This window comes from Jaculus jaculus, chromosome 8, assembly GCF_020740685.1.
Source record: "Jaculus jaculus isolate mJacJac1 chromosome 8, mJacJac1.mat.Y.cur, whole genome shotgun sequence".
Classification (NCBI taxonomy): Eukaryota; Metazoa; Chordata; class Mammalia; order Rodentia; family Dipodidae; genus Jaculus; species Jaculus jaculus.
Genome location: NC_059109.1, coordinates 82702762 through 82715430, shown reverse-complemented (window position 1 = coordinate 82715430; position 12669 = coordinate 82702762). Strand labels below are relative to the sequence as shown.

The window sequence follows — 12669 nt, the reverse complement described above, 5'->3', positions numbered from 1 at the left end:
ATGTTTGACTCTCCAGGTCCCATGTAAGCCAGGTGCACAAAGTCACACAAGGTGGCACACACGTCTGCATTTCAACTTGAGTGGCTAGAGGCCCTGGTACACCAATTCTCTCTCTCTCTCTCTCATTAAAAAAAAAAAAATTAGGACTGGGGCTGGAGAGATGGCCCAGAGGTTAAGGCACTTAGCCAGGCATAGTGGCGAATGCCTTTAATCCTAGCACTTGGGAGGCAGAGACAGGAGGATTGTCATGAGTCCAAGGCCACCCTGAGACTACAGAGTGAATTCCAGGTCAGCCTGGGCTACAGCAAGACCCTACCTCAAAAAAAAAAAAAAAGAGGTTTAGGCACTTGCCTGCAAGCCTAGCAACCCAGGTTCAATTCCCCAGTACCCACATAAAACTAGATTCATAATGTGGTATGTGCATCTGGAGCTCAGTGCTAGAGGCACTGGCATGCCCATTCAGTCTGTTTCTCTTCTGTTTTTCTGTCTGTCTGTTTCTCCTCCCTCCTCCCCTTTTCCAAATAAATAAATATTTTTAAAATATTTTTAGAGCCAGGTATGGTGGCGCATGCTTTTAATCCCAGAAATTGGGAGGCAAAAGTAGGAGAATCACCTTGAGTTCAAGGCCAGCCTGAGACTACAGAGTGAGTGCCAGACCAGCTTTGGCTAGAGTGAGACCCTATCTCAAAAAATAGAAAAATAAAGAATAAAGTAAAGAACTGTCGAGATAGCTTAGCAGTTAAGACACTTGCCTAGGAAGATACCAGGACCACAAGATGGCTGCTAGGGAGAGCTAGCAGTCATGATGAAGTTTTCCAGACTTGAATAGCCTACCTGGAGGGGCAGAATTGGAACTCCAAAGACTTGCTGGTTAGAATTATCAGACTTAGGAGATTTGTGACTGGCTAGATTTGTAGGACTTTGGAGCTACAGAGTTTGATGTTTGTCCTGTTTAAATCCTGTACTGGTTGAATACTTCTTTGCTATGCCCAATGCCATCTTTTGCAGTATGAATGTTTAGTCTGTGCCACTATGGGCTTTTTGTTTGGTATTATGGCTCAGTTAAAAGATCTTAAGACTAAGGGAATATTTGAACATCACTAGAATTGATAAAAACTATGGGAACTTTTAGACTGAATACATTACATTTTACATCATGGATGTTTATCAGTTTATGGGGGTCAGGGGTGGAATGTGGTAGTTTGATTTAGGTGTCCCCCATGAACTTGGGTGTTCTGAATAAGAGGTTCTCAACTAATGGAGATTTGGGAATTAATGCCTCCTGGAAGCAGTATATTGTTGGGGGTGGAATCATGGGTATTATAACCATTTTCCCCTGGCCACTGTTTGGCACACTCTCCTGTTGATGATATTGTCCACCTGATGTTAGCCAGGGAGTGATGTCCACTCTGTGCTCATGCCATTGTTTTCCCCTGCCATCATGGAGCTTCTCCTCCAGCCTGTAAGCCAAAATAAACCTTTTCTCCCATTAAGAAAGAAAAAAGGAGGAGGAAAGTAACGGCTGGGTATGTAGCTCAGTTGGTAAAGTACTTGCTTAACATGCAGAAAACTCTGAGTAGCAACTTGCCTTTGTTCCCAGCATTTGACAAGTGGAAGAAGGAGGATCAGGAATAATGAATTTAAGGCCATGAGACCCTATCACAAAACAAAAACAAAATCCCAAGAACTGGGCACACTCTCCTGCTGCTGTTGTCTACCGATGTTGGCCAGGAGGTGATTTCCAACCTCTGCTCATGCCATCATTTTTCCCTGCCATCATGGAGCTCCCCCTTAAGTCTGCAAGCCAAACTAAACCTTTTCCTTACAAACACACACACGCACGCACGCACGCACGCACGCGCGCCCCCAAGAACTGACCCAGCACTAAACATGGGATCTGAAGAGTCAAACATGGGTCCGTCACAGGCAAGTGCCTTAACAGCTAGGCCATCTCTCTACCCTGAAAATTTAGGGGGCTTCCCCCCTTTTTTTTTCTTGAGGTAGAGTCTCACTTTAGCCCAGGCAGAGCAGGCTGAGGGTGGCCTCAAACTCACAGAGATCCTCCTACCTCTGCCTCCTGACTGCTGGGATTAAAGGCATGTACCACCACACCCAGCTTCCATGATCATTTTTTTAAAGCAACTAGATACTGCTTGTCACTTTCAGTCATTGTTTCTCAATGAAATGCTGCTCCAGCTAAAGAACAGTAACAGGCATCTATGAAAAGAAAAATCAGGCTGGACATGGTGGCCTTTAATTTCAGCACTTGGGGGATTGAGGTAGAAGGATCATCATGAGTTTGAGGCTAGCCTGAGACTGCACAGTGAATTCCAGGTCACAGCCTAGGCTAGAGCAAGACCCTACCTCAAAAAAGAAAGGAAAATCAGAAGGTGCAATGATATTCAATTATAAATTATGGAAGACTATAAAACCAATCTCACTTTGAAAACCTGACTCATAATCATCTTTGCCAGGCTCTCTGATCAAAATCTTTATATAACTATGTAAAGTATTTTCAGTACTGAATAAACCAATGTGACAATTATAGCTGATTTGACCTTTCATTCATACAAAAAAAAAAAATTCAAGTGTGGGGGTAGGGTATTACCATGGGATTTTTTTTATAATCATGGAAAATGCTAATTAAAAAAATATATCAAAAAAATCCACACTAGAAATGTTATTTGCAAAGTACTTACAAATGGCTGAAAACTACTATTTTATGTTAAGCTAGAAAAATCTTTAATAACTATTTCTAAAATGTTTTACTTGGGCTGAAGAGATGACTTGGTAATTAAGGCACTTGTCTGTGAATCCTAAAGACCTATGTTGGATTTGTTTCCAGATCCCACGTGAGCCAGACACACAAAGGTAAGGCAAACACAAGGTCATACATGACCACTAAGTGGCACAAGTATCTAGAGTTTGATTTCAGTGATTTAGGCCCTGCCGCCAATTATCTCTCTCTAAAAATAAAAAGTTTAAAATTTTTTTAAAGATTTTATTTATCTATTTATTTGAGAGAGAGAGCGAGAAAGATACAAAAATAGGCAGGTAAAGAGAGAGAGAATGGGTGCACCAGGGCTTCCAACCCTGTAAACAAACTCCAGATGCATATGCCCCCTTGTGCATCTGGCTTACATGGGTTCTGGGGAATCAAACCGAGGTCCTGTGGCTTTGCAGGCAAGCACCTTAACCACAAAGCCAACTCTCCAGCCCTGAAATTTAAATTAAAAAAAAAATTTTTTTTAAAGAACTGCCTTATTAAAAACTATGTATGTGTGTGTGTTATTTATTCATCTGCAAGCAGAGATACACAGACAGGAAGGGGAGGGAAAAGTTTACAGAGAAAAGGGAAAAGAAAAGAAGCAGCAAACTGAAAAAGAACAGTTAAAAAAAAAAATAGATGAGGGCTGGAGAGATGGCTTAGCAGTTAAGCACTTGCCTGTGAAGCCTAAGGACCCCGGTTTGAGGCTCAGTTCCCCAGGTCCCACGTTAGCCAGATGCACAAGGGGGCGCACACGTCTGGAGTTCGTTTGCAGAGGCTGGAAGCCCTGGCACGCCCATTCTCTCTCTCTCCCTCTATCTGTCTTTCTCTCTGTGTCTGTCGCTCTCAAATAAATAAATTTAAAAAACATTTTTAAAAAATCTTGAATTTAAAAAAAAAATAGATGATAATCACTTTTGTCAAAATACCCCACCAAATGTAGAGCATTATTTAAGTATGGGACAAGTTTCCTAACAGATTAATGGCTGCTAAATTTCCAGATACAAGTATTTCAAAAAATACAACTGCGGTTCCATCTTACTTTTGAAAACAAGTTCATGTTAAGAAAAAAAAAAAATTTAAGCCAGATATGGTGGCACATGCCTTTAATCCCACACTTGGGAGGCAGAGGTAGGAAGATCACTGTGAGTTTGAGGCCACCCTGAGACTCCATAGTGGATTCTGGGTCAGCCTGGGCTACAGTGAGACCCTACCTTGAAAAACAAAAAACAAACAAAAAAGAAGAGTGGTACATGACTTTAATTCCAGCACTAGGAAGGCAAAGGTAGAGGGAGGGGGAGGGGAAGGGAAAGAGGAAGGAAAGAAGAGGAAGGGAAGGGAGGGGAAAGGGAGGGAGAGAGGAAAGATAAGGGGAGGGGGGAGGGGAGAAGGGGAGGAAAAGGGGAAGGAAGGGAGAAAGGGGAAAGGAAAGGGAAAAGGAAAGGAAAACCTGTGCACTCTGTGAGGGGCTCAACATGTTTGGGGTCTATGAGCTCCAGAAAGAAGCAAAAACTGAGGACAACCAAAATCTATCAACATCCCCAGCAGAGCAGCTAGGACCCAGGTGAAATCTCTGGGGAATTGCCAAGATGAGCAAGCATGCTGCTTCCACCCAGAGCCTGACAACCTGCGCCAAGATGATGGAGACAGGCACTGAGGTTACTCAAAATGCACCAAAGAAGAAAGCTGCCGAGAGTTCAACACTAAAGTAGACTTAAACCACACCCAACCCAAGGCTCAGGGAATTTTGTGGAAGAGGGGGCAGAAAGACTGTAAGAGTCACAGGGCAAGAGGGAATATCCAGAGACATTGCTCTCACATTGACTGCCGCTCTCACATCTCATAACCCACAACTCCCTGGTGAATACCAGCAATCCCACTGAGGACAGCCTTCAGTGGAACTGGGGCAGGGAAGAGGGAAATTATATACCAACACGAGATGTATCCATTCAAAGTTTCTACTAAATGGGAAAAAAAAAAGGAAAAGGAAAAGGAAAAATATGCCAGCCATAGTAATGTGCAACTGTAATCCCAGGGCTGCCAAGGTAGAGACAGGGAATTCCTAGCAGTTGGCTGTTGAGCTCTAGGTTCAGTGAGCTCTTTTACAGAATGATCAAATAAGACACTCAAAGTTGATCTTTGGCCTCCACATGCACATATACACATATGTGCATGCATACCCATACATGTATCCACATATATACAAACATGCAAACATGTCCACACACCACACACTCATGGAAAATAAATATATTGTGGGCTAGGCGGGGAGGCACATGCCTTTAATCCCAGCATTTGGGAGGCAGTGGTAGGAGGACTGCCAAGAGTTCGAGGCTACCCTGAGACGACATAGTGAATTCCAGGTCAGCCTGAGCTACAGCAAGACCCTACCTTGAGAAAAAAAAAAAAGAAAAGAAAAAGAAAGAAATCCTAATATAAAGTCTCTGTTCAAGAGTACTAGTTATCTACTTCTGTATTTTATTCTCAGGATAAACTACAAGTGTATCAAACCAGTCATATTTAGTTAAAAATCTTTTGGTCAGGGCATGGTGGCACATGCCTTTTATGCAAGCACTCAGGAAGCAGAGGTAAAAGGATCACTGTGACTTTGAGGCCAGCCTGAGGCTACATAGTGAATTCCAGGTCAGCCTGAGCAAAATAAAGAAGACCCTACCTCAAAAAAAATTACTTTTGCCAGGCGTGGTGGCGCACGCCTTTAATCCCAGCACTTGAGAGGCAGTGGTAGGAGAATCGCCGTGAGTTTGAGGTCACCCTGAGATTACCTAGTGAACTGCAAGGTCAGCCTGGGCTAGAGTGAGACCCTACCTTGAAAAAACCAAAAAAAAAAAAAAAAAAAAAAAAAAAAAATTTTTTTTTTTTCCATAACCATGCTCTGCTTTTTTCCTGTATAGTTGTACTTAAGCCTCTATACTGTAATAAATAAGAATTTGGTGTTGTATGAAAGGAGAGAAGGTTAGCACTCCCTTTGACAAGGATAGAAGAGACCCTTGGGCCTTACAACATGCATATGGTTAAGGCATTGACACTTACTTTGTGGCATCTAACCACTGTTTTTCCACGCAAGACCCTCATAATAGGAGAAAAAGATGATGACATCAAATTAAAAGAGACTAATGGAGAGAGGGAGGGGATATGACAGAGAACAGAGAAAGTGGGGGAGGAGAGGGGAGAGGAGGGGAGGGAAATACCATGGTTTGTTGTAAGTATAAACGTTGTGTGTGTATATATATATATATTTTTTTTTTAAAGAATTTGAAAAGTAATGGAAAGAACACCTACAATAATATCTTCTAGACACAAAATGGTCTTGATATTCATAACCTCTCAGTGGCTGATCCTACCTACACAAAACCTGCATAATAGGAGAAAAATAAATGATGACATCTGCCAGGCATGGTAGTGCACACTTTTAATCCCAGCACTCGGAAGGCTGAGGTAGGAGGATCACTGACAGTTCAAAACCAGCCTGAGAATACAGGGTGAATTCCAGGTCAGCTAGAGTAAGACCCTACCCTCAAAGAAAAAAAAAAAAAAAAAGACATAAAGAGAGAAGAGAGACTAGTTGGAAAGAATAAGGGATTCAGTGGAGGGGGCATTCAACAGAGGGGAAAGGGAGGAAGGTGATGGAAGGGGATTATGATAATCATTTACTATCTATATTTTTAATAATTTACTTTATTTATTTGAGAGAAATAGGCAGAGAGAGAGAGAGAATGGGCATGCCAGGGCCTCCAGCCACTGTAATCAAACTCCATTTGTGTGTGTCCCCTTATGCATCTGACTTACAGAGGTCTTGGGGAATAGAACTTGGGTCCTTTGGCTTTGCAGGCAAGTGCCTTAACCACTAAGCCATCTCTCTAGCCTTATTATCTATATTTATAGAGGTTGTCAATAAAGAATTAAAAAACAATAAAAATAATAATAATAAATTTGCAGAGGCTGGAGGCCCTAGTATGCACACTCTTTCTCTCACAAATAAACAAATAATAATAAAAATAAATAAATATAAGAAGCATTTGCCTATCTTGGGAATCTCTCACCTAGGTAAAGCTTATGGTAATAACAGGAACTGGAGCTGAACTCTAGTGGGCCAGCCCTACCTCCCACTCCTCAGTATGTCAGAAAGTTTCGACTGTGACAGTATATCAATTAACTGGCTTAAGAAAGACTAGCTGGGCATGGTGGCGCATGCCTTTAATCCCAGTGCTGGGGAGGCAGAGGTAAGAGGAACACCATGAGTTTGAGGCCAGACTGAGACTACAGTGAGTTCTAGGTCAGCCTGGACTAGAGTGAAACCCTACCTCTAAAACCAAAAAAAAAAAAAAAAAAAAAAGAAGAACAAAAAAGAAAGACAAGACAAGACAGACAGACTGACTGACTGGAGGCTGGAGAGATGGCTTAGCAGTTAAGCCCTTGCCTGTGAAGCTAAGGACACCGGTTCAAGGCTCGATTACCTAGTACCCACGTTAGCCAGATGCACAAGGGGCACACACATTCGGAGTTCATTTGCAGTGGCTGGAGGCCCTGGCACACCCATTCTCTGTGTGTGTGTGTATCTGTCACTCAAAAAACACTGATATCTCATAAACCCAAAAAGTACAGTTTAGGGAGAGGCTTAACACAGATTTAAAAAGGCATCAGGTCTTTGGCTCTATTTCCTCTGCCATCCTCTCTCTTCTGGACAGTATTCTGATTTCAGGTGAATTCTCTTAGAACATCAATGCTTTTACCAGTTCTAACATCATCTCCTAAACACCCACAAACAAGAGAAGGCTCCAGCAAAAGTCCTAATATTCACCCTGATCAGACAGCTTGTGTCACATGGCTATCTCAAAAGAATCACTACAGATAGAAACTGAAATGCCTTGGAAGTGTACATATCCTTAATCAAGAAGGCGCTCTGAAGCTGGAGATGAGTAGGAAGGAAAGACAGAGCTACTATCACCTTCCACTATACCCCACACAATACTCCAACAATACCCACTTATGTTTCAGTCCTCTAAGTGTTATGGGTTGAGCTATACCCTCCAAAAACATATGCTGCAAACTCCTAATCACGGTTACCTGTGAACGTAATCTTATTTGGTAAACTAGGTCTTTGAAGACACGATCAAGTTTAGGGGAGAACAAAGCAGACTTTGAAGAACAGGACATTTCCTTGAGCACTCAGGCCCCTTAATGAGCAACAAGTCTCTGGAATTCCAATTCTACCCCTCCAGCTAGGTTATGCACAGTCCTGGAAAACTTCATCCATGATCAGGTTTAGAAGAGGTTATACTTGTACATCCAATATGATTGCTTATCCATCAGGGAAGAGACACACAGGAAGAGTTAACAGACTAAAGTGATAGAGGCAGTAGATCTAAAAGCCAACGAATGCCAATTGCTAGCAACTCCAGAAGCCCAAACAAAGGCATGGAATAGATTTCCCACATTTTCCGACAACAGGACACCACTTTTACTCTGATGTCAGACAAGCAGCCTCCAGAACTAAGGAAAACCCAGCTGCTGTTGTGTGAAGCCAGCAGTATAGTACACTGTTATAACGTACAAGGAAACTCAGGCACCAAGTATGATAGTACATGATTCTTTGCCTTTGCAAAAACTTTTCATTCCTTTTAGAATCTTTCTCCCTCTGAGGGTCTGATCACATTCACTCCCTACCCAAAAGTCCTTTTCTTTGAAATGTCTTCTACCAGAGCCTCAAAACTTGGTCTAACACATTAGCATCACATACTATTTCTATCAAGAAATTTGAATTATCTATGCCAACAGTTGTCTACCATTGAGGATTATGAGCTCAGTGAGGAAAAAATGATGCAGGGTCTGGATTCTCACCCTCATAACCTCAAGGCAGGACTTTTATATGAAACACACAATAATTATTCAGATGATGCATCTCAAAAGATGTATGATAGCCGAGCATGGTGGCACACACCTTTATAATCCCAGCACTCAGGAGGCAGAGGTAGGAGGATCACCATGAGTTCAAGGCCATCCAAGACTACATAGTGAATTCCAGGCCAACCTGGACTAGAGTGAGAATCTACCTCAAAAAAAGAAAAAAAAAAATGTGTATGTATGATGTGCCTAGGTGAAAAAGAGTTATTATGCAGAACTGAAGATAAATGTCAGGCATGGTGACTCCAGTCCGTAATCTCAGCACTTTGAAGGTGAAGGCAGGAAGACCAGAAGCCCAAGGTCATACACAGCTATATAACAGCTTGGGCTAAATGAGACTTTGTCTCTGAGAACCATAAAGAGGTAAGGGAGATGGGCTGGAGAGATGGCTTAGCGGTTAAGCACTTGCCTGTGAAGCCTAAGGACCCCGGTTCGAGGCTCGATTCCCCAGGTCCCACGTTAGCCAGATGCACAAGGGGGCGCACGCATCTGGAGTTCGTTTGCAGAGGCTGGAAGCCCTGGCGCGCCCATTCTCTCTCTCCCCCTCTATCTGTCTTTCTCTCTGTGTCTGTCGCTCTCAAATAAATAAATAAAAAAAAAAATTAAAAAAAAAAAGAGGTAAGGGAGAGGGTTGGAGAGATGGCTTAGAGGTTAAGCGCTAGCCTGTGAAGCCTAAAGGACCCTGGTTTGAGGCTCGATTCCCCAGTACCCACATGAGCCAGATGCACAAGGTGGTACATGCATTTGGAGTTCGTTTGCAGTGGCTGGAGGCCCATTCTCTCTCTCTCTCTCTCTCTCTCTCTCTCTCTCTCTGTCTCTCTCTCTCTCTCCCCCCTTCCTCCCTCCATCTCTCTTTCTCTCTCTCTCTCTCTCTCAAATAAATAAAAATTTAAAAATAAATAAATGAAGAGGTAAGGGAGGAAGAGAACTGAAAATGGGTTTGGAAGGTAGAAGGTTAAGTAGAGAAGAATGAATGTAGAAATGGTAAGGAAAACATTAAGTTTATCAAAAAAGCAGAAAAACAATGAAGTAGAAGGATTTGGTTGGGGGAAAAGGATACATATAAGGAAACTGGGAGCCAGATGTTGAAGGTCATTTTATAAGCAATATAAGGAGTTTTCTGGATTTTGTTGTTTTGTTTAGTAAAAGGAGTTTTAAAAGATTTCTGGAGACTGCCGGTTAAGATGGCGGCGTAGGTACCATGGCAAAGCAGCCTAGGGGGGAAAAAGCAAAAAAAAAAAAAACATAGCAAAATACACACTTTTTGCTAAAAAGTGAGGTATATAGAAAATTAAAATGGCAGTGGAGAAGTAGGAGAGATCCAGAGCATCCAGAGGCCACACAGGCCGGCAGAAGCGGCTACAGCAGTTCCACAGGACCACAACAGCGGCAACCATCCAGCTGCCAGGCTCGGCTTGAGCCACAGGAGAAGCCAGGTGAGGGGATTTTTCACTCGGGAGCTCTCCACAAACTCAAGAAATGTGAAGGGAGAACGGCAGTGAACAATGGAGGAGCAGATCACAAGGTAGAAGAACACGTGGAACAGCAAGAGAACTACAGCAGCATCGGCAGCCTTCCCTCCCCCACCACCAGTGCTCAGCTACAGCAAACAGAGCAGTGGTCCAGTAGGACTCAAGGAGGAGCAACATAACTGAGACCAAAATCATCCCAAACTAACTGGGATTACCAGTACCCGCCTAATAACCCTGGTATATAGGCCTGAACCAGAACTGCTAATTGCACCTTCCATATCAGAATAAATTATATGTTAAATCTGGTGGATGTTCAGATTTGCCATTCATAAATAAGCTGTATTTTGGGCTTGTTATTTGTTGCTTCTTGATTTATAGTGGCTTTGTTTCCTCTAATTTTACACATTAGGGAAGGGTTCCACCTGGTCACAAGCTGAGTTGGAACCCTCAACAAACCAGAAATCTTAACCTCCTTGTTGTCAGGATTAAGGGAGTAGGTGAGGTACCACCCAGCCTAAGGGACAGACAGAGGATCTGGTTGTCATAATACCTACCCTTGGATAAATATTCTGTACTGTTTTTCATTACAAGTGTACATAGTTTAGTTAAATTTTAGAAAATATCTGTATTTGGTTCCACTCAGCCTACTTGATTACTCTCATAGCAGGAAAACCCAAACCCTAGGGTCACTTTTGGAGATACTCTTAGTCTTGAGAGCCACACCTAGCACCTTAAGCTCCTACCTGAAGATATATAGCAACAGATTGATTGACACATCTAATAATACCCAGCTAACTAGAAAATCCAATCACTAAATGATCCAGGATGCAAAAATATATACATTATAACACAAGAAACACCAAAAATCAAGACAATAAAAATCCACTAAAAAGTATTAATGTATCAGAAATGACCTCCAGGGAGAACGAGTTAGAGGAAATGCCTGAGAAAGATTTCAAAAGAATTATTATAAATATGTTCAAAGAAGTCAAAGGAGAAATCAAAGAAATGAAAGACTGTATCAAAGGAATCAAAGAAAACACAGGACACCAATTTAATGAAATAAAGAGGTCAATACTAGACATAAATAAGGAAAAGGAAATAATAAAGAAAATCCAGTCAGAATTACTAGCAATGAAGAACACAGTTAATGAAATTAAAAAAAACTGTAGAAAATCTCACCAGTAGAATGGATGAAGGAGAGGACAGAATATCTAAGCTAGAAGACCAGGTGGCAGATCTAATACAGTCCAACAAAGAGAAAGACAAACTAATAGAAAAGTATGAGTGGGAATTTCAAGATAGTCAGGACACTATGAAAAGATCAAACATAAGAATTCAGGGCATAGTAGAAGGAGAAGAATTTCACTCTAAAGGCATAGTAGGCAACTTCAGCAAAATCATAGAAAACTTCCCCCAAATTAGGAACGAGGTGCCAATGCAGATACAGGAATCCTTTAGAACACCAAGCAGACAAAACCTGGAAAGGACCTCTCCTCGACATATTATAATCAAACTACCAAACCAATAACCAAATATATATATATATATATATATATATATACACATATATATATATATATACACACATACATACATACACACACATACACACACACACACACACACACACACACACACACACACACACATATATATACACACACATATATATAGAAAGCAGTCAGAGAGAAAAATCAAGTTACCTACAAAGGCAAGACTATCAGGATTACAGCAGATTACTCAACACAAACCTTAAAAGCCAGAAGGGTTTGGAGTGATGTATTCCAAGTTGTGAAAGACAACAACTGTAAACCAAGGTTACTTTATCCTGCAAAACTATCCATTCAAATGGAGAAATAAGGATATTCCACTACAAAAGCAAGCTAAAGGAGTATTTGAAGACAAAACCAGCTCTACAGAAAATACTTGAAAGAATCCTCCATGCTGAAGAAAAAGAAAAGCACACATATAAGGAAGCGGGGGAGGGGGGGATACTCAAATACTAGTTAACACAAGAGAGCAAAGGTAAAACCAGAAGAACTACAAGAAAAAGGCAAAAATGAATACATACCTTTCAATAATATTTCTTAATATCGACAGCCTCAATGCCCCAGCCAAAAGACAGGTTTGCAGACTGGGTTAAAAATAAAAAGCAGGATCCTTCAATTTGTTGCCTCCAAGAAACCCACCTTTCTACAAAGGATGAACACTAAATAGGGTGAAAGGTTGGAAAACAGTGTTTCAAGCACATGGACCCAGAAAACAAGCAGGGGTTGCTATCCTAATATCTGACAAGGTAGACTTCAGTCCAACATTAGTTAGGAAAGATAAGGAAGGTCACTTTATATTGATTAAAGGCACACTCCTCCAAAGGAGGACATTACAATCCTAAGCACATATGCACCTAACATGGGGGGGGGGGCAAATTCATCAAACAAACGCTATTAGAACTAAGGTCACAGACAACACCAAACAGTGGTAGTGGGTGACTTCAACACCCCACTC

The 12669-nt window shown here is 41.6% G+C and overlaps 1 protein-coding gene and 1 non-coding gene across 2 annotated transcripts in view; one reads left to right on the top strand and one right to left on the bottom strand.

Annotated features, from left to right (window-relative positions):
• Positions 1-12669, bottom strand: part of Atrn (attractin) — a 183912-nt gene that overhangs the window by 159231 nt on the left and 12012 nt on the right. The gene's annotated exons all lie outside the window — the stretch shown is intronic.
• On the top strand, positions 5719-5844 carry LOC123463260. The gene has a single exon (XR_006638847.1). It is a non-coding gene; the product is annotated as a U6atac minor spliceosomal RNA (small nuclear RNA).